We start from the raw sequence: 20,471 nt of genomic DNA on the forward strand, positions 1-20,471 counted from the left end.
GATTGTCCTTCCCATTATGACGCTTGAATACTTGGATTTAGGTTGCCATACCTGACGGACAAAAAACATCAGTATTTTTGATGTCAATGTGACGTTGGCTTGAGACGTTGGCTTAGACGTTGGATTTTGGTTAGTTAATGCCCACAACCTAAAACTAACTACAGATCAACATCAAATGATGTTTTAATTTGACGTTGTGTGGACGTTGCCATTATGACGTCTAGGAAACGTTGGATTATGGTTACCATACCTGACGACTAAATATCAGTATTTGGATGTCAATATGACGTTGGCTTGAGACGTTGGCTCGACGTTGGATTTTGGTTACTTACATTTATAACACCACCTAAAAACAACCAAATATCATCGTCAGCTGAGGTTGGTCTGGACGTCGCAATTTAACATTGTCATTAGACGTTGGCTTGACATTGAATTTTGGTTACCTGACGTCGCGAACCTAAATCTAATCTAATATTAACGTCATATGATGTTGTGTGCCTGCTGGGTATAGGGACACGGTTCTATTCGCTATGAACACTTAGTAGGGAACGCCTACTAGTGAGCCTATAGACATAGGCGACATGAAGCGACAGAGTCTGTTTTTTTTGTGTGTGCTTGTGGCGTCTGATTGGTAAGTTATACGTGTTTTTACTTAAATAATTTGTTATTACAATAAATGTATATATGTGTATATATTATATATATATATATATATATATATATACTATATATATATATTATATGTACTGATATATATATATATATATATATATATATATATATATATATATATATATATATATATATATATATATATATATATTATTGTTTAAAAACAAGCTGATCCACAGTAGGCCTGTTATCCTTGCATAATACAACAAAAATCACTTTGCTCTGAATTCAGGAACTTTCATTGTTATTCATGTCTAATTATAGCCCACTTTAAAGTTTTGTTTTCATTCAACATTCTCACAGATGAAACGTCTGCGTAATACAGAGTTAGTTTGGTCAACATCAAGTTTATAGGGAGCATTTAGCCTGTTACAAAACATGTTCCTCTTTGTTCTCTATAGATGTGACAGATGAAGTGAAGACAATATCAGTGATGGAGGGAGATCCTGTCACTCTACACGCTGATGCTAATAAAATACAGAAATATTTGTTAATACAGTGGATGTTCGGACACACTCGAATAGCTGAAGTCAACAAACTCGCGCAGACAAACTCGACGTATGATGGTCCTGATGGGAGATTCAGAGGCAGACTGAAACTGGATCAGACTGGATCTCTGACCATCACAAACACCAGCACCACAGACTCTGGACTTTATAAAGTCACAGTTTTCAGCAGTGAGACCAGCTACATGAGTTTCAATGTTATCGTCAGTGGTGAGTGTAATTTTCCAGGACTTTTCTTCATTTGAATTATATCGTTGTCTTGTCTTTGTAATATTTTTAAAATGTTTCTTTTCTGTTCTCGTCAATGTACATGCACATTTTATGGTGTTAACTGTATTAAAGGGATAGTTTGCCCCAAAATACAAATTCTGTCATCATTTAATAAGCCGTTCCAAACCTGTTCATTTTTTAGAAAAACAAGGACATAATTGTTATTTTTCGGTGAACTATCCTTTATATCCCATTTAAAAAATAAATCTATTATAAAGATCAGAACTGTGTGTGTGATGAGACCAGTGTCACACTAACATCTGTCACTTTCAGAGACTCCACAAAGTTCTGAAACACCAGAAAGTCCAACAATCTCAAGTTTTGAGTCGTCCAACCAGACTGAATATGTCAACCTTTCTGAACTCCATCAGCCAAGTTCAGGTATGTCTCTCATGATGCTAGTGTTAGAGTAGAAATGAGTGCAGTTAATGTGACTTGAGTTTTTATAAAACTTTAAGATTTTTTTGATTCTGAAATACAGTGTTAGTCATTGCTTAATGTCAGAATTGAGGCCACGTTAATGCAATTGTGACCCACCATGTGAGAATGCAGAATGTTTATTAGGTGTTTTGTTATATTTTTGGTGATGTATGAGAAAAAATCAACCACATAAACCCATTAAAACTGCATCATTTTCATTTACATTATATTTATTGATTCAACAGATGATTTATCTAATGTGGCTTACATTGCATTCAATGTGTACATTTGATCAGAACATGCATTTGTGGAGAAAGAATAACCTGTTTGTTTGCTTTTTTTTTTTTTTTTTTTTTTTGCTTTTTATGGTTTCACTGGAACAAAGAATAAACCACAGACGAGCAACAGAGGCATGAAGCAAGTTTCTGATGGTCGTGTGTGGGTGTGGTGCCCCAAGTTGCTAAGTTTAATTTTTTTATTAAGTAGTGCTCAAAAGCAAAAAATATATTGGAGAAAGAATAAAATAATCAAACAGGTTTCTATGAGAGCATAGATTAAAGATGTGGCTATATCCCTTTATAGAGTCTAGAATTGCTTACATTAAACATGTTATTTGGGTAAGCAAAGAAAATGTGCATGCAAACATATTCAAACACACAGTAAGCTTGGATGTTTTGCCTTCCTTTGCAGTGAATGCTTGACTTCCTTATAATAACATACCATTAAACCTGCACTTATGAGTCTGTTTGAAAGAGAGTTAAATGCATTATTCTAACTCAGCATCTTTCTTTCTTTTTTCAGACCACGTCCACTGTTGTGGTTGTACTGAGACTGTGATACGGTTGGTTGTTTCTGCTTTGGTAAGCATGGCTGCTGTTGCTTTTCTGGCTTATGACATCAGATCTACAAGAAATGAGCTGAACAGGATGGAAGAGACTAGACATCACCATCCGACCTATAGAGTAAATTCAGACCAACATCAGTTGAGCAAAAGAATCAGTTCTAGATAGTTTTGCTGAAGGTTGTTTGTATAATTCCAAAACAATCCAGATACATTTTCATTCATTAGACATTTATCTTATTGCATGTGCATAGAAGGATATTTTAACTGATCTTTTAAATTAAAGAAATGGTTCACCCAGAAATGAAAATTCCAACAGTGGATCCTTTGCGGTGAATGGGTGCCGTCAGAATGAGTGTCAAAACAGCTGATAAAAACATCACAAAAATCCACAAGTAATCCACATCACTCCAGTCCATCAATTAGCATCGTGTGAAGCCAAAAGCTGCATGTTTGTAAGAAACAAATCCACCATTTAAACATTTTGACTTAAAACTATTGCTAGTCCTCTGTCCATAATATTACGTTATCCAGTGAAATGTCATCTTGTCTGAATCAGGTAAGAAATATGCACAGATCAAGCACCATTTACAATGAAAAAACAGTTCAAAACTGTGTGACAAAAAATGTCTGTGGATTTTAAACAGGGGGTAACTTTTACACCGGAGGAAGCATTTTTTGGATAATGGACTTGTGGATAAATGATGGGTTTGTTTCTTATAATCACGTTTTTTTTTTATTTATTTTATTATTATTTTTTTTTTTTAACTGATAGCCTGAAGTCGTGTGGGTTACTTCTGGATTATTGTGTTGTTTTTATCAGCTGTTTGGACTCTCATTCTGACGGCACCCATTCACTGCAGAGTTTTTGTTTTTGTTGGGCAAGTGATATAATTCATAATTTCTCCAAATCTGTTCCGTTAAGGAAACAAACTCCATCTTAGATAGTCTGAGAGTGAAAACATATTAAGAACATTTTCATTTTTCAGTGAGATATTTGTATAAATACATGGATGTAAACATAATTACCCTAAACAGAATAATAATAGCAATACAAATGAAGGATCTCATAGCCTCTCATTTCTGTTGCACCTTTGAAATGACCCTCACAGAGGAAATTGATGTGTAATTTTGGTATAAAAAAATAATAATAATAAAAAAAATTATAATAAAGATTTGGTGAAGAGCTTGTGTTTAATTTCTGATGTTTAATGGAACTTCAACATTGACTCCTGGTATTCATTGATTATATTAGTCTCTCTATGGCATTTAGTTGTATTTCCCCTACACCTCTTTAGGGACACTACTGTTAAAGTGTCTGCTGTGGAAATTAAAGCCCTTTTATGACAATGATTACATACTTCCAAAGTGGGAAGTAATGTTATCAAGAGTACTTCAAATTTCAAATTCTTCTCCTCCCACATCAAAAATGATCAGGCAAAATATACAAGAGGGAATAAGAGCATGTACTGTACCATTAATTGCGCAACAGTCGAGTGGTTTACATCCTGTTGCAGATAACAAAAAAAGATCAATTACATTTTGCTACTGATAAACAAGCACCCAAATTCTTCTACGTTCACATTATAGTCTATTGATGGAGGAACATGTAAGAGAATAAAATGATGTGATGTGTGGAGGCAGCAAAGTCCAGTTCCCAACTCCAGTGCTTTCACAATGACCAGGAGCATCTCAATATCAAAAACAAGTTCTTTCATTTTGTGATTGTAGGACAATTCCAAGAATTCAAGAGGAGGCAAAAGCCAAACAAACATAACCCCTGTAAAAGGTAGAGAGAAAAAACTAAATAAACTATAAAAAAAAATGCAACAAAATACACTGACTCCCCAACTAGCTTCAACAGGAGAAAACAAGTAAAAAAAATAAAATAAAAAATAGCACCCACCTTTCTTCTAACCAATTCCCCCACAAAAAATTATATAAATGAATTAAGAACAATATAAAAACAAATAGTAGCTTACAAACCAGAAAGTATTTCTTTTTCATAAACACCAATTACAACAACACAGTGTAAACACAATAAAGCTGAAGAGAAACCCTTTCAAAAAGTCATACATTAATCCAACCACAGCAGGCAACCAATAACTGTCGGTATATTTGTCGGTACAAGAGCAAGAAGAGGTAAGTTTGGTGTTCAAGTGCTTAGAGACGCCTCTCTCTGCATGTGCCCAGTGCTCACAGAACACCGGTTAAATGGAAGAATGGGCTGTGTACAAAACAAAGCATGCCCAGACCCCATCGACTTCACGAGGGCATTCATGCCGCTCGCCCTCACCAGCTCCCTCGAGGGGGAAACCCTAAAAGCGCTGTTCCGGAACTTACCATCGAAGAGCTCCCGATCCCCAGTTCAGCCCTGGAGGGGCTGACACTTGGAGACCAGACTTCATGTTCCTATGATTTTTACTTTGTAAAAAATGTATATGGAGTGTAAGTTAATAAAGTGGTTCTGATTAATCTATACAGTAGATATAAATTTCAGCTAAGGATTTAACCTGCTAATAAAGATCAAAGCTGTTTTGTCTTTACTGGTAGTTGTATAGATGATATGAATGACATTTATGATCCACTTTATTCAGCAGCTGTTTTTCTGGACCTATCCCCATCACTGTTTTTTTTTTTTTTTTGGTCTGATATCCAACACAGTCAATATCTTGGTAAATTCATCTGCCAGTCAAAAGTGCAGATATAGGCAGGGAAAAAGCAGAAAGCAGGAGACAGAATAATGGTAAAAATGAGTTTAAGTTTAAGTAATAAAATACAATAAAATGGAAATAAAAAATAATAAAAATTAATAAAAACCTATATAAACTTGAAACGCTGCCCAATCAAATTCAAGGAATGGAACTGTTTTATAAATATATATATCGTTAAGATAAATGTTGTTCTACTTACCACCATCGTCATTGAAAGTTACATTGAATCTCCTGAATGTGGTCTGTTCTCTGTTGATAATTTGTAGTTTAAAATGTCCAGAGTCTGTATCTGTGATGTTTGTAATCGTCAGAGATCCAATTTGATGATACAGCTCCAATCTGTCTCTGAATCTCTTATTTATACTAGTCATTCCTAAATCAACTTTGATAAGAAGGTTTTCAGCTTCAAATGTCCACAGTATCAGATCACCACTCTGTATTTCAGCATTAGTCTGGAGAGTGACAGAGCCTCCTTCCCTCGCTGACAATGACTTCACTTCATGTGAAGCACAAAGAAACAGAGAAGTTAATAAATTAACATTAAATCATAAAACACATAAAAAATAAAGACTGAATGAGAAAATGATTTTTTTTTCTGCCATTTCAGTATCAAATAAATTCAATAAATTTAAAAAAAAAATTTTTTGGCATGTTCATAGCCTGGGGCCTGTACCATGATGGTTTAGTTTTGAGTTGAAAAAACCAAACATCTCTAATCTGGCTTTTTTGGTACCATAATGCTGATCATCAACTTTCTTTGTAAACTCAGGCTTTGATCCTGAGATTGTGGAGCGCCTGCACATGAATGTGACATCACTGGCGAACAGCCAATCACAAGCCTTGCAACACAAAGCAAGTTTGATTTACTTCTCGCGAGAGACCCAGCGAGATTCTAAACTAAAGGTTAAAGGTTTTGCTAAAGGTTAAGAGATTGAAGAATATGACAAATTTAAACATCATATGAAATATGAAAGAAAGAAATTATCTTGCTCCATCATGCAGTCACAAGTGAAACTTGAGTTTGTTTATACTTACTACAGCTCATTTATATTACATGATATGTATACATTAATATTCATTTATAATAACCGTTAAAACTAAAATTGCTTGTGTGTAATGGATTAATATAATATGAATCATAATAATTATATAAATCATATAAAATAACTAAGTAATTTATTAAAGCTAGACATTTTTTTTTTTTTTTTTTTTGTATTAGTGACCTTTAATTTAAAAGAAAGAGATACTGGGGGAGTGACTTTTTGTGCCAGATATGTGTCACTTTGCTCACATCTGATTGGTTCAAATTCAGTCTGAGATCTTGAATCCAGAACACAACCTGCCCTGGAGCAGGTTAGCCGTGCAGCGTAAGATACCATGGCAATGAACATCTGATTGATTCACCTTCAGTCTGAGATCTTGAACAGGATTGGTGCAAAACTAAACTGAAAAACTTACCTGGCTAGCCAGCTAATCCGGCTTCAGGAACTTTGTTTTTATTGTGAATCATCCAGTATATTTTTCAGTTAAACTAGTCATTCGTGAGGAGAACCAATTTCCAAACCATTATCTGTATTTTTACTTTTTGAAAATTGATCTCAGTAAATGTACAAAAATTAAAATAAAACATTTATGAGACCTCAAGTCATCTTCTGATATTGTGATAATAATCAATAATAATAATAAATAATTAATGAATATTTTTCCACAATTAACTCCTTTAGATACAGTCACGAGGAGGAAAATAAAGCAATCTGGAGCAGAGCAGAGGAATTGAAGTTAACTTTTAAAGGTGTCATATGATGCGATTAAAATTTTTCCTTTCTCTTTGGAGTGTTACAAGCTCTAAATGCATAAATAAGATCTGTAAAGTTGCAAAGATAAAGTCTCAAATCCAAAGAGATATTCTTTATAAAAGTTAAGACTCGTCTACGCCCCTCCTCGTTAAAAAACGTCTCGTTTAAACATGCCCCACATTTCTATGTCACGATGTGGGAAGATTTGCATAACGCCGCCCAGATGTTCACGCAAAGAAAGAAGGAGTAACTTTTTTTTTTTATTCTTGCTGTTTGCAGCCGCTGCCATGTAGTGGAGTAACTTACACTGTGTGTTTCGTTGTGAAAGCAAAACTACTTTGTTTGTTCTTCCAAAAGAGGACACAACTAGAAATCAGGTGGTTAAGTTGTATTTACAACACTCTTCCAGAAAACAGTTTCAACCTAAATATTCAGATGTGTGCAGCGCATTTCACAGGAGGGACTGTTTCTTGATCCTGAGAAAGCTGTGCACAACGGCTGTTTCTATACTTTGGGGCAATTCCAACTTTGCAAGGACAGTCTGGCGCTTCTGACTCACAGCAAGTAAGTTTACAAATTTAAAGAATTTTCAAATTCAATTTCAAATGTGAGTTTTGAGCAGTGTTAGAGTGGCACTTGTTTGTCATTTCTCTGATCATAAATGCAGACACGGTTTATGTTTACGCGGGCGTGATATGCAAACACAACACGGTTTAAAAAGACAGTATAAGCCATTATAATCAGTAATTATGTCCCCACTGGATGCAACAAATGCCTCGTTTGTAATGGGTTTTGTTGGTTTTGTCTGCATCACAGTATGTAAGTGGCATAACAGATTTCCATCACACGATTGAGGTATTCGGCCAATCACAACGCACTGGATAGCCCGGCCAATCAGTGTATACCTCGCATTTTTAGAACGATGTAAAAAATACGCGTTTCAGAAAGCGGAGCATAGAGGAGCAACAATAATGTACAGTATGTGGAAATAATGTGTGTTTTTGAGCCTTAAACCGCATAAAACACATGCATTACACCAAATACACAAAATAATGTTCTTTTTTAGCAGCATCATACGACCCCTTTAAGCCTGGGTATTAAAGATCTGCAGAGAAAATAAATATGAATTTCCCATTTTCTTCTCTTCACTGTCAGAGAAATACAGAACAAAAGAACAGAAATACGTTCAGATGAGTATTCATGTGAACATCTCAGTTGCTGTACATTCATACAACCACACCCTAAAGTTATGAGTCAATGTTATATCTCAGGTCTTTTCTTTCTGCATATATTCAGACTTGTTCATCGCACTTTGCTTTAACATATTCACACAACAAACACCATTTATGTGTCAAGGTTGTAAAACCTGCCACAGCATGTCAACATGTTTGGCAATACACTGGTAGTAAAACAACAGTTTTAGTCTGTGCGTTACACAAAATGATCATGATTTCAGAAGACTTTAAATATATGGCATGAACTTTTTGGACACCATTACAGTGCATTTATGATACTTTTTCATTTTAGAGTTTGAACGCTGTGGTTCAGTATGAAAGAGAAACAAGAGCAGCTTATACTTTTGAAACAACATGAGGAAATTATAGAATGTGTATTCTAAAAGAATTTTCTTTCAAGAGTAAATTTGCCTAAATTTTACACTAAATAAACTTTTATTTATTTTTTCAGATATAAAACAAGTTCCAATAGACACAAATAGGCGAAAGTCAGGTTTTGATGACACCATGAAGACCAGGAATGAGGGATACTTTATTGATTAAATTAGTATCACAACTCTAACTAATCTGATGCTTGTTTCAGGGCATTAACATTCCCTGAGTAGTCTATAAGGACTATAATGTACACAGTTTAAAGACAATTCTAGCAATTCTGGAGGAAATGGAAATCCTTTTTAAACAATTCAACACTTACCCATTTGCCCTTTTTTTAATTTAAAAATCGTATGGCAATAGTAAATCAAAGGAACAGCTGTACACAGGAGCAGCAGAACAGAAACAATAACACCAGTGACTATCCCTGCTTTAGTTCCTAGTTTTTTTTTTTTGATCAAATAAATGCAGCCTTGATGAGCTCACAGAGGCTTTTCTCAAATTTGTTCCACTGAAGATACAAACTGAAGATATCTTAGATTAAAAATAGACATTTGCTCACCCTCAGTGAGCAAATATTAAGTGAGCTGTTTGTTTTTATTGAGATATTATTATGATTAAAAAAATAATTAATTTGAAAAAAATATGATTTATCTAATAGCCTCTTGTCTCTGTTGCACCTTTGAAATTATTCTCACAGAGGAAATTGGTGTGTAATTTTGGTGATTTTTTTTTTTTTTTTTTTTTTTAAAATAAAATATTTTGTGAAGAGTTTTGTATTTAATTTTTTAATGTTTAATGGAACTTCAACTTTGACTCCTGGTCTTCATTAAACATTGGTCTCTCTATGGCACTTTATAGTAATTTCACCCTACACCTCTTTAGGGGTGCTCACTTTAAAGAAGGTTACAATGGAAATTAAATCCTTTATGACAGCAATTAGATACTTCTGAAGTGGGATGTAAACGAGAAAGCAACATAAATGAGAGTAAGTCAAATTCCATATCTCAAGCTCTAACTTCTCCTCCCACATTAAAAATAGCAAAAAGACTCGGGCAAAATATAACAGAGAGAGAAAAAGGGACATGTACCATTTACAAATTAGATTATCCATAACAATGGGTGCAGATTACATCCTGTTGCAAAGGACAAAAAACAGATAAACAAACTTGTTTTGTTACTGATTTAAATGAGCCCCCAAATTCTGTAATCGGTTTTGCCATTATAGTCTATTGTGGAGGAACATGTCACAGAATAAACTGATGTTATGTGTGGAGGCAGCAAAGTCCGGTTCCCAACCCCAGTGCTTTCAAAATTACCAAGACCAAGTCAATATCAAAAACAAGTTTATTTTTTAAATATGGGAGGTATCTGAGTAAATGCCGAAACAACAAATATAATGCCTCTAACCATAGAGAGATTAACAAACAACTGACTACTAAAAGAAAAGAAAAAAAAAAAAAGAAAAAAATACAACAAAATACACTAACTCCCTAAACTGGCTTAAACAGGAGAAAATTAGATGGCAACTACCCCTTTATTAACCCCATTCCCAAAGCTCTTAACAATATAAACTAATTAACGATACACAAACCATTTGTAGCTTACAAACCAAAAAGTATTACTGGCCATAAAAACCAGTTGCAACAAGAGTGTAAACACAACAACACTGAAGAGAAAAATCGACAAGGCAGCAATTCCTACATCACAGTAGACAAACCAATAACTGGAGTCAGCTGGCAGCCACTTACTTCCTGCATACAGGAAGTGAAGAGAGAAACAAATATGTTTTTGCACTAACACAACTCCCATTCTGGGATGGAGAAACAGAATTTCTTCAAAAATATTTGGACATCATATCAAGAATTGTAATTTAAAAGCATAGAAACATGCAAAGTTTTCAGTTTAAATGAAAAGTAAAAGTAAAAAGAATGGCAACACTGGTCAGTAATTGGTTAATTTTTGCAGCAAAAAATGTCACACTGACAGTGAATACTTGTGCGTATCTTGTAAACGGTCTGATTAATTTCTACACATGAGAAGCACATGTGATCTTTAGAGACACTTTGATCAAAGCTTGTATATGAAGATTAACCCTACAATAGTTTTTAATTTTATAAAACGGCATATTCACAAAACGGCATATTTATAAAAACATCTTAAAATATATATGGTCTTACAATCATGTCTTTGATCAAAATCAAAATTGTTAAAAGTGTAACAGGTATGTAGTGTTTCATCAACACTTTTCTACATTCATGCCTGAAACCAAATAAGCTTTTACACAAGAGGACAGGGTACAGTTCTCACTATGACTGGATGGATTCTAAGGCTTGTAAAAGACAGAGCTGAAATGTTGATGAAGTCACAGTGATTGATACTGGTGGGCGTGTCTTATCTCACTAAACTGCTGCTTCTCCATCCTCTTCATTTTGGCTCATTAAAAGCCGTTTCTTCATTCACCCATCTTTTTACTGATGATTCTAAAAGAAACAATCACAGAAATTAAAAAGAAATGAATCTGGAGATCAATCCTGTAGTCATTTCTGAGAAACTGTAAGTACTCTACCATCAAATTAAATCTTGTTTGACCCCATGCTCTTTTACTTTTTGGCAAATGAACATTATATTTGTGAATTCAGTCATGCATCTTCCAATATGCACATTTAAAAGTAAAGTTTATGTTGATTTTGTTTTGATGCGTTAAAAGATTTCCAACTAGCCCATTTCTCTCAGGACAAACACACTTTCATTCACTTGCATTCAATTCTGATTATCTGCCAGTTTGTCGTTAGACAGTATGTACAGATCGAAATGTATGAAATGAATCAACTGAATGAAGCTATATCATGCAAGTTTGTCGTTAGACAGTATGTACTAAAGAGATTCAGTGTGCAAACAACAAACTCTTACTGCTTTCATCTCTTTCAATTCATTTCCAGTAAAGTTTCCATCTGTAACCTGGTTTTAACAACAATCAGACAAATCAGACAATGAAAACACATTCATTAGACATGATGATCACGTTTAAAAAAAATAAAAATGAAATATCCAAACAACACACAAACAAAATCAGCCCAAGTTAATGAGATTTGAGACTTTTGGCAGATGGGATCATTTCATTAAATAATGATGGTCTGTTCCTCACAAAAAACTGTAATTTGACTACTGAAGACTTTTGGTCCTTTTTGGAGATCGACATGCAATTGTGATTGGACATGAAATCTAATTTTGTTACGTGTAAAAAAGAGCAGCATGAAGATTACTGCTGAACTGAATCTAAATCTTCTTTCATGTTCCTCATAAGAAAGTCATTTAGGTTTGGAATGAGGTAGTGTTCAGAAATCCCTTGTTTGTAATGAGCAGTTAAAAATTGAAAACTACTTAAAATATTAAATTAAAAGACAATGACTCACCATGTGCACAAACCCCAGCATTTTCATTTATGATTAAACATTATTCCCTTCCTTTAGTTTGAAAACTCCCACACGTGTCCGTCCCCTCGCTAGACTTATGGCAGTATCTTCAACATAAATGGACGCTTCCCATTCATCTTTCTCCTCTTCTGGTCTCATTATCTCTTCTTTTGTGACATCAGCACCTGGAAACAGATAAATACAAAGAAAAAGCAAACATTAGATTAAGTGTTTTTGCATATGAACTCACTCATAGTCTAAAAATGAAAATGAAGATCACAGAAAACATAGGCTGAAATTGGTGGTGTGTGGGGTTATGCTTTGTAAAACAATGCAATGATATATACTCAGAATAATTGTGTGTAAAGTAGTAAAAACAATATAGTATAGTAAAAACAACAGGCTAAAAAAAAAAATAATGCGTTTAAGTTTAGAAACATTTTGAGTTTCAAAGTTCTTTAGAGAACGGTGTTTCTTTTTGAATATATTTCCAATACAATTTGAATACATTTTGATGTCTGTTGACAAGTGAAAGTATTTTTTTTTTTTTTACTGCAAACCAAAAAAACAAGATTCTAGTAGAAAATTAAGGGCAAGTGTGCCACACATGACCTCAAAAGTGAAAGGCCAAAGAATTTTGATCAACCATTCTGGTAGCTAGAGTTGCAGTATAAGTCCTAAAACCCACCCACTTAATGTATCCAAATTAATCACATAATGGCACAGACTCAGGCTCCAAATGAATCTGACGTCATTTTTTGAAAGATGACAGCAGCAATACTGAGATATTTTGGCTCACTTTTCTACAGGGAAAGGAAATGGAGGAACATTGTCAATTTTTTTCCAGCCTATGAATCACTGGTAAGCTGGTTGATCAGGAAAAAAGGCGGATGGCATACACAATAAAGCTGCTATATCCTGGGCCATCATCTTAATTGTTTCGGGTTGCATGGATTACAGGATTGTGTCACATGACCAATCTTGCATCACTGTTTGTCAATAACTCAGTTTTTCAGAAATCCTTATTTCTACCTGATTTCTGAGGTCTAGTTTTATGGCGATCTTTAAAGGTCCATCATGAATGAATGTGCTCATAACAATGAGCTATTAATGATAAATTTTTCATATTGAGTTTTCAATTTGATCCACACCAATTTCGCTTGTGGGTATTAAAAAAAAATGGAGAAGAAAACGTGGCTACAAACCGACGTGTACTCTACTGTCCTGCAGACGACATGCAGCAAACAGTTTCCTGCAGACAACAGAAAGCAATCGATTATGTTAATGCAGTCTTTGAAGTTCCCTCGATGGGGGGACTTCATTGTGCTGTGTCAGTTTGTAATACTTAACGCAGTTGCGGTGTTGTGTAGGGTTCCTTGCCTTCAACTGTCACAGCAGCACATAGAAAGGAAACAGGAAATAAGGAGATTAGTAAGTGAAATGCTACATGTCGAGGAGACACCTGAGAACGATACTGTGTGATTCTTTATGGGCTTCAATAAATCACTTCATCGACTCACTTATTTTTTAGTAAAGGGACTCTGTAATACTTACACATTTCACTTTAGGTTTTTCTGAGATATCGCCTACACGTCACAGCAGCACATTAGCAAACAGAAAATAAGGGGAATAGGATTTAAATTAACAAGATAAACATGTCAGCAAAATCTGTGTGGAATCTTCATGGGATTTGATAAATCACTTGCATCATGTGAAAGTACTTTTTATGTAATGATCAGTAACAATTGCCATAATGTTGTATATCACATGCTGTATAATTCAATCATCAGTGTAGTGATGGCAATACTGACCCAATGTGACATACTTCCTTTATTATTGCATTAAACAATTAACAGTCAAACAAGCAGAAAAAAAAAAAAAAGATAAGTATTGAATATGAAATAATCATTTTCCATTTTTTAAAACTGCGGTAATACACAAACGGAATTTTTCTGATGTTGCACTCGCGTTTTATACTTACGCAGTCGTTCAGCGATCTTCTCTTCACTGTCACAAGCAGCCCACATAGAAACAGAACGTAAGGAGATGTACGATGACGTGATCAGGCCTGAAACTGACAGAAACACTAAACAAATTAGATAAACACATTATAGCTGTGACTCACACAGACAATACAACAGAACACTCAAAATAACACATCATAAAGTCAGCATGACAATGATTTTAGGACCAGCTGCTGCAAAATTTATGTAAGTTATGTGAACTAAAAGACAATACAAAATAAAGAAAACAAGCAGATGAGGATGCTCGCACCAACACAAAATAAAATAGCAAAAACAAATGCATGGGAGGCATAGGGTTAGGAGCATGCTCAGGCCAAACCTATTCCTTCTTCTTTTATTTAACAAACAGACATAATCAAACACAGATCTTAATAACGTTTTTTTTAAAAAGTCAGCATTTTATCAAACAGCAACAATTACAGTAATGTTGCATATCACACATGTTATATGTGATTCAGTCATGGTATATTAATGTCCTTCAGCTCAAAACTCTGAATTACACACTTAATTACTGCACCAAATCAAACACAAGCAGAACTCTGTGGTGAAAATTATATACTGACTATGAAAAATATGTTTAAAATTCACTGAGCATATGTTATGTTGCTCCTGCTGTATCAGCTGTAATACTTACGCAGTTTCTCTAGATGTTCAGAGATCTTTGCTTCATGTCACAGCAGCACATAGAAATGAGGAAATCATAAGGGAATCACTTCATCATCTGCATGACTATTTAATAATGATTGGTAACAATTACAGTAATGTTGTTTTTGTAAAAAAAAAACCGCCAAAATACCATAAATTTTCCCAACAAAAACCTTTTTTGCTTAATGTTTTTTAAAAAATTATTAGTTGTGTCACTGCATGACTAATTATTGACTAAAAATAAATTACATGTACATTTAGTTATTTAGCAGACAAATTTATCCAAAGCGGGCTTCAAAAGAGGACAAGGGGAAAACCCAAACAAAAAAAAAAAAAAAAAAAGAGCCCCAATTTTAATAAGTGTTTTAGCAAACCCCATAAAAAAAATTAAACAAATTTAAAAAAACCGAGCACAATTTAAAATACTTTTTTTTTTGTATCAGTGCAAATTTTTTCGTAATTTTTTTCAGGCATCGGCTTCAGGGCAAGCAGCAAAAAAAACAGAAATGAGGAACAAAAAAATTCCCCCTTATGATTTGTACCTAATGTTTTTTGTAAATTCAGCAAATTCAGAGATTTAGGATATTAATGTATTTGCTATTACTGAAGAATCAGACATTTAACCCCTTCAAACACAAACAGGGAAATTGGGGTTTTTAAAAATAAAACATTGGGCCATGAAAACTATTTTTTACTTTTAAACCTCTACTGTAGCAAAATACCAAAGTGAGGGAGAGATTTTGGAGGGTTCCCCCAAAAGGTTCCCCACACCCCCCTTCAGTGCTTGCCTCCCGGGCTTTTTTAATGTTTTTTTCTCTTTTTTCCCTTTTTTTGTTTTTCAAAAATGATCAGTTTTTCCCGGGATTTAACCCGCTGAACATTCAAAAAAAACACAACCCCAAAATCTTCCACCGGGGCTGGGGGAGGGTCACAGAGCTTAAAAATTTTTTTATATCAGTTTTTTGAAGGGCTGTGCATTCCAAACCAGGGGCCCTCTAATCTACCCCCAATGGAAAAACCCTGGGTTTATGGAAAACACAGCCTTTCCCGGCCAAAGAAGGGCCCAGGAAAAGGGGACAGTTTTTGAAACAGGCCTACCACTGGAAAAGATCTGGGAAAGGAAAATAACTGGCAAAGTTGGAACCAAACTTTTTCCTATCATTAAACCCAAAGAAACCCCCAAAAATTCGACAATCCCCAGCCTGGTCAACACCCAGGGGAAAATTAAAAATTTGGGGTTTAAAAAAACACCAAATTAAAACCCCCTTAAATTGGGCCCCGCAAGTTGAAAAAGGGCAAAAGGTTTTTGGAAAAAACAAAAAAAGTGGGGCCCCGCCTTAACCCCCTGCAAACCTGGCGACCAGGGGATTAAAAATTTAAAGGGTCATGGTTTTTGGAAAACCCTTTTTCAAAAACCCCCCATATGAAAACCCCTCCGCCCAAAAATTAAATGGCTTAAAGACCCCGTCCGTGGGTTTTAACACTTTAAAAGAAAAAAAAAAGGTTTTTGCACCCAAAGGGGAAAACCGGGAATTACCCCCCCCCCAAACAAAAAGGGGGGGAAAAATCAGACTGGAAGCCCCTCAAAGGGAAAGTGGGGTTTTTCTTTCCTTTTACTTTTTTCCCCCAAAAACCCTATTCAAAAAACCCCCTCCGCCCAAATTTCAGCGCCCCCCTCCGGCCCATCCCGGCCTGCCGGGTCCCTTCCGACCAAAATTAAAGGGGGCATAGGGGAGCCAAAAACAGCCAAAACATCCCGAAACCCCAAATAAAGTGGACTTCCCCGGGCTTTTTTGGAAGGTCTGAAAGAATCACCAATTGCAAGACACCATCCCCAGCACTGGAAAATCAAAAACAGACGTTAAAGAGTTTTATTGCAGGTTTAAAAAACACCATTCACACCTCCTGCAACCCCCCTCAAGCACTCCAGATCAATGTAGATAACGTGCATCAGGTCTTCAGAAAGAACGAGAGAAGAAAGGCACCAGGCCCAGACCGTGCTACACCAGCCTGTCTGAAATCCTGTGCTGACCAGCTGGCCCCCATCCTCACACAAATCTTCAACAGATCACTGAAGCTGTGCAAAGTCCCTTCATGCTTCAAACTCTTCACTATCATCACCATCCCAAAGAAACCCAAAATTACTGGACTTAATGACTACAGTCCTGTGACTCTAACATCTGTGGTCATGAAATCATTTGAAACACTGGTTTTGGCTTACCTGAAGGACATCACTGGGCCCTTACATGGCCCCCTGCAGTTTGCCAACAGAGCAAACAGGTCTGTGGAAGATACAGTCAACGTGGGACTGCATTACATCCTGCAACACCTAGACAGACCAGGGACTTATGTGAGGATCCTGTTTGTCGACTTCAGCTTGGTTTTCAAAACTATCATCGAAAACCTCCTCCTGCCCAAATTAACTCAGCTCTCCGTGCCCACCTCCGTCTGTCAGTGGATCAACAGCTTCCTGACAGACAGGCAGCAGCTAGTGAGCCTGGGAATATACACATCCAGCACCCGTACAATCAGCACTGGTAGCCCCAGGGCTGTGTTCTCTCCCACTGCTCTTCTCTCTCTACACCAATGATTGCACATCTAAAGACCCCTCTGTCAAGCTCCTGAAGTTTGCAGACGACACCACACTCATCGGATCTAAAGACCCCTCTGTCCGAGTCTGCTTACAGACAGGAGGTTAAAGAGCTGGCTGTCTGGTGCACTCTTAACAACCTGGAGCTTAACACACTCAGAACAGGGAGATGATAGTGGACTTCAGGAGAACCCCTGCTCTCCCCCACCCACCCATCATGAACAGCACTGTGGACTGCAGTGGAGTCATTCAGGCTCCTGGGCACCACCATCTCTCAGGACCTAAAGTGGGACTTTCACATTGACTCCATTGTAGAGGTTGTACTTTCTTTCGCCAGCTGAGGAAGTTTAACCTGCCACAGGAGCTGCTGAAACAGTTCTACTCCGCCATCATTGAATCCATCCTCTTCACTTCTATAACTGTCTGGTTTGGTTCAGTTATCTGACCTCAGAAGACTACAGAGGGTAGTCCGACTGCTGAGCGAATCATCGGTACAACCCTCCCTTCTATTCAAGAACTGTACTATCCAGAGTGAGAAAAAGGGCTGGAACACTTACCCACATCCAGCACAACTTCCTCTTTGAATGTTGCCATCTGGTCGACGCTACAGAGCTCTGAGCACCAGAAGACCAGACACAGGAACAGTTTCTTCCCTCAGGCAATCCATCTCATGAACACTTAACAATAAATGTGGAACACACAACACTATACAGTATACATTATCCATTTAACACACTTTAAAATCTATTTACATTTAAAATTTGCACATATCATACATGTACATACATATTTTGTGTTTTTGCTTTTTTGTACATTGTCTATTTTGTATTTTTTATATTATTCTTTTTATTGTCTGTGTCTTGTCGCTGTCATTCTTGTCAATGTAGAGCTTTGTCACTAAAACAAATTCCTTGTATGTTTAAACATACCTGGCAGTAAAGCTCATTCTGATTCTTATACTTACACATCTTCATTAGTTTTTCAGAAATCTTCACTTCATGTCAGAGCAGCACAAAGAAACAGAAATGATGAGATTATGAGAACATGAACAAATAAGCATGTCAGAAGATACTGTGTGATACTTCATGTACTTTTAATAATCCTCATTATCTGCATGACTTGATATTAATGATTAGTAACAATTGCCCTAATGTTGTATGTGTATGTGATTCATTCACAGTATATTAATGTCATGTAGCTAAATACTGGACATTATACATTTAATTATACATTATACATTTACTTATTATACATTTACAACCTACTGTAGCACAATAAACCTAATTTTTACTTTCACTGTATCAGTTGTAATACCTACCCAGTTCTTTTTCATTGATCTTGGCTTCATGTCACAGCAGCACATAGATACAGAAATGAGATTTAAAGTGAATAAACAGATGAACATGTCAAAACACTGAGAAGATACTGTGTGATTCTTCAAGTACTTCTAAATTACTTCACCATCTGCATGACTTTTTATTAACGATCTGTAACAATTACAGTAATGTTGTATGTGTTAAAGTCAACATGACATATATTATAAAATATTGCAGTGTTTAATATTAGTGATTTACTTATCTCCTCATTTCAGGAGGCATTAAAGGTGTCATGACACAGATTTTGTTATTATTATTTTAATTTATTCTTTGAGGATCTTTTATAATGTTATGTTTTTTGCACTATATATAAAATGTTCATAGTACATTTCTAAACTATTGCTACACTCTCTTGCTGCAGCAGTTTTAATACTTACGTGATTCCTTTTTTTCAGAGATCTCCGCTTCATGTCACAGCAGCACACAGAAACAAAAATGAGATTATAAGTAAATGAACAGATGAACATGTCAGAAACACTGAGAAGATACTGTGTGATTCTTCATGTGCTTCTAATAATCACTTAATAGTATACCAATACAGTATACCTTGTACCACTTTACAAAACAGCTCCATTTGTAAACATTAGTTAACAGTTATTAAGTGTTATATATTTAATTAGTTAAATGATGTGTCACATCTGTTAAGTTTTTTATATTCCGTTTTCTCTTGCTGTATCGGTGTTAACACTTACACAATTGTTTGAACAGCTTCACTTCACGTCACAGCAGCACATAGAAACAGAAAATAGGAGATTAGAAACTAACAACAACAGCAGGAAACTACGAATTATATGGCCAATCCTACTTTTCCTCAATGCTCCCCTCATAACGATCTGGGAGAAATGCGAAGGCCATAGAGGAGGAAGTTTACCTGGCGCAGAGGAATCATTCACCGAAGCTCAACATTTGTTTGCAGATCATTAAACTATTAAACGACTCAGAGTCATCTGAATCAGTTTTGTAAGGTTGTTTTGAGCACAAAAACGCCTGCCAAAGGTAAAGCACCGTGACGCAAAAAAGTCACCGATTTAACTAAAACTTTCGAATGCGTCAGTGTTTGTTGCCGCAAGGAACAGAGCAATTGGTTCAAAAAAGTTTTCAATTGCAAGTATACTTGATAAAGAATAGATATTGAAAAAAATACTTTTTTACAGTCCAACACTGGTTATCACGTGATCTGTATATGAATGTCATGCAGCTCAATAATGGAAAATCACCCACACTTAATTACTTATTGCACTAAATCACTCAGCCACAAGCATGCCTTTGTGTTAAAACAACACACTTTGGGGGGAAAAAAAAAAACCCTATTATGCATTTAAACTCTGCTTTAGCAGAATAAAGCTATTTTATTTATTACATACTGTATATTTCCTGTTGTATCAGCTGTTATACTTACACAGTGATCTAGACTTTAGAGATCTTTGCTTCATGTCCACAGCAGCACATAGAAACAGGAAATTACGGACAGATAACTGAGATGTTGTAACAATTTAGCTTTAAACAGAGATTCAGTCTTCAGTATATTAAGTTATCAGCTAACACTAAACAATCAAACACTAGAACGTGTGGTGAAAATGATAATAAAAATTTA

The 20,471-nt window shown here is 35.6% G+C and overlaps 1 long non-coding RNA gene across 1 annotated transcript; it reads right to left on the bottom strand.

Moving 5' to 3' along the window:
* Positions 1-18,378: 18,378 nt before the first annotated feature.
* LOC122144855 lies at positions 18,379-19,621 on the bottom strand. The gene is made up of 3 exons (XR_006159875.1): positions 19,255-19,621; positions 18,820-18,843; positions 18,379-18,495 (listed from the first exon to the last, which is right to left on the bottom strand). It is a non-coding gene; the product is annotated as an uncharacterized LOC122144855 (long non-coding RNA).
* Between the last annotated feature and the right edge of the window lie 850 nt (positions 19,622-20,471).

This window comes from Cyprinus carpio, unplaced genomic scaffold, assembly GCF_018340385.1.
Source record: "Cyprinus carpio isolate SPL01 unplaced genomic scaffold, ASM1834038v1 S000006786, whole genome shotgun sequence".
Taxonomy (NCBI): domain Eukaryota; kingdom Metazoa; phylum Chordata; class Actinopteri; order Cypriniformes; family Cyprinidae; genus Cyprinus; species Cyprinus carpio.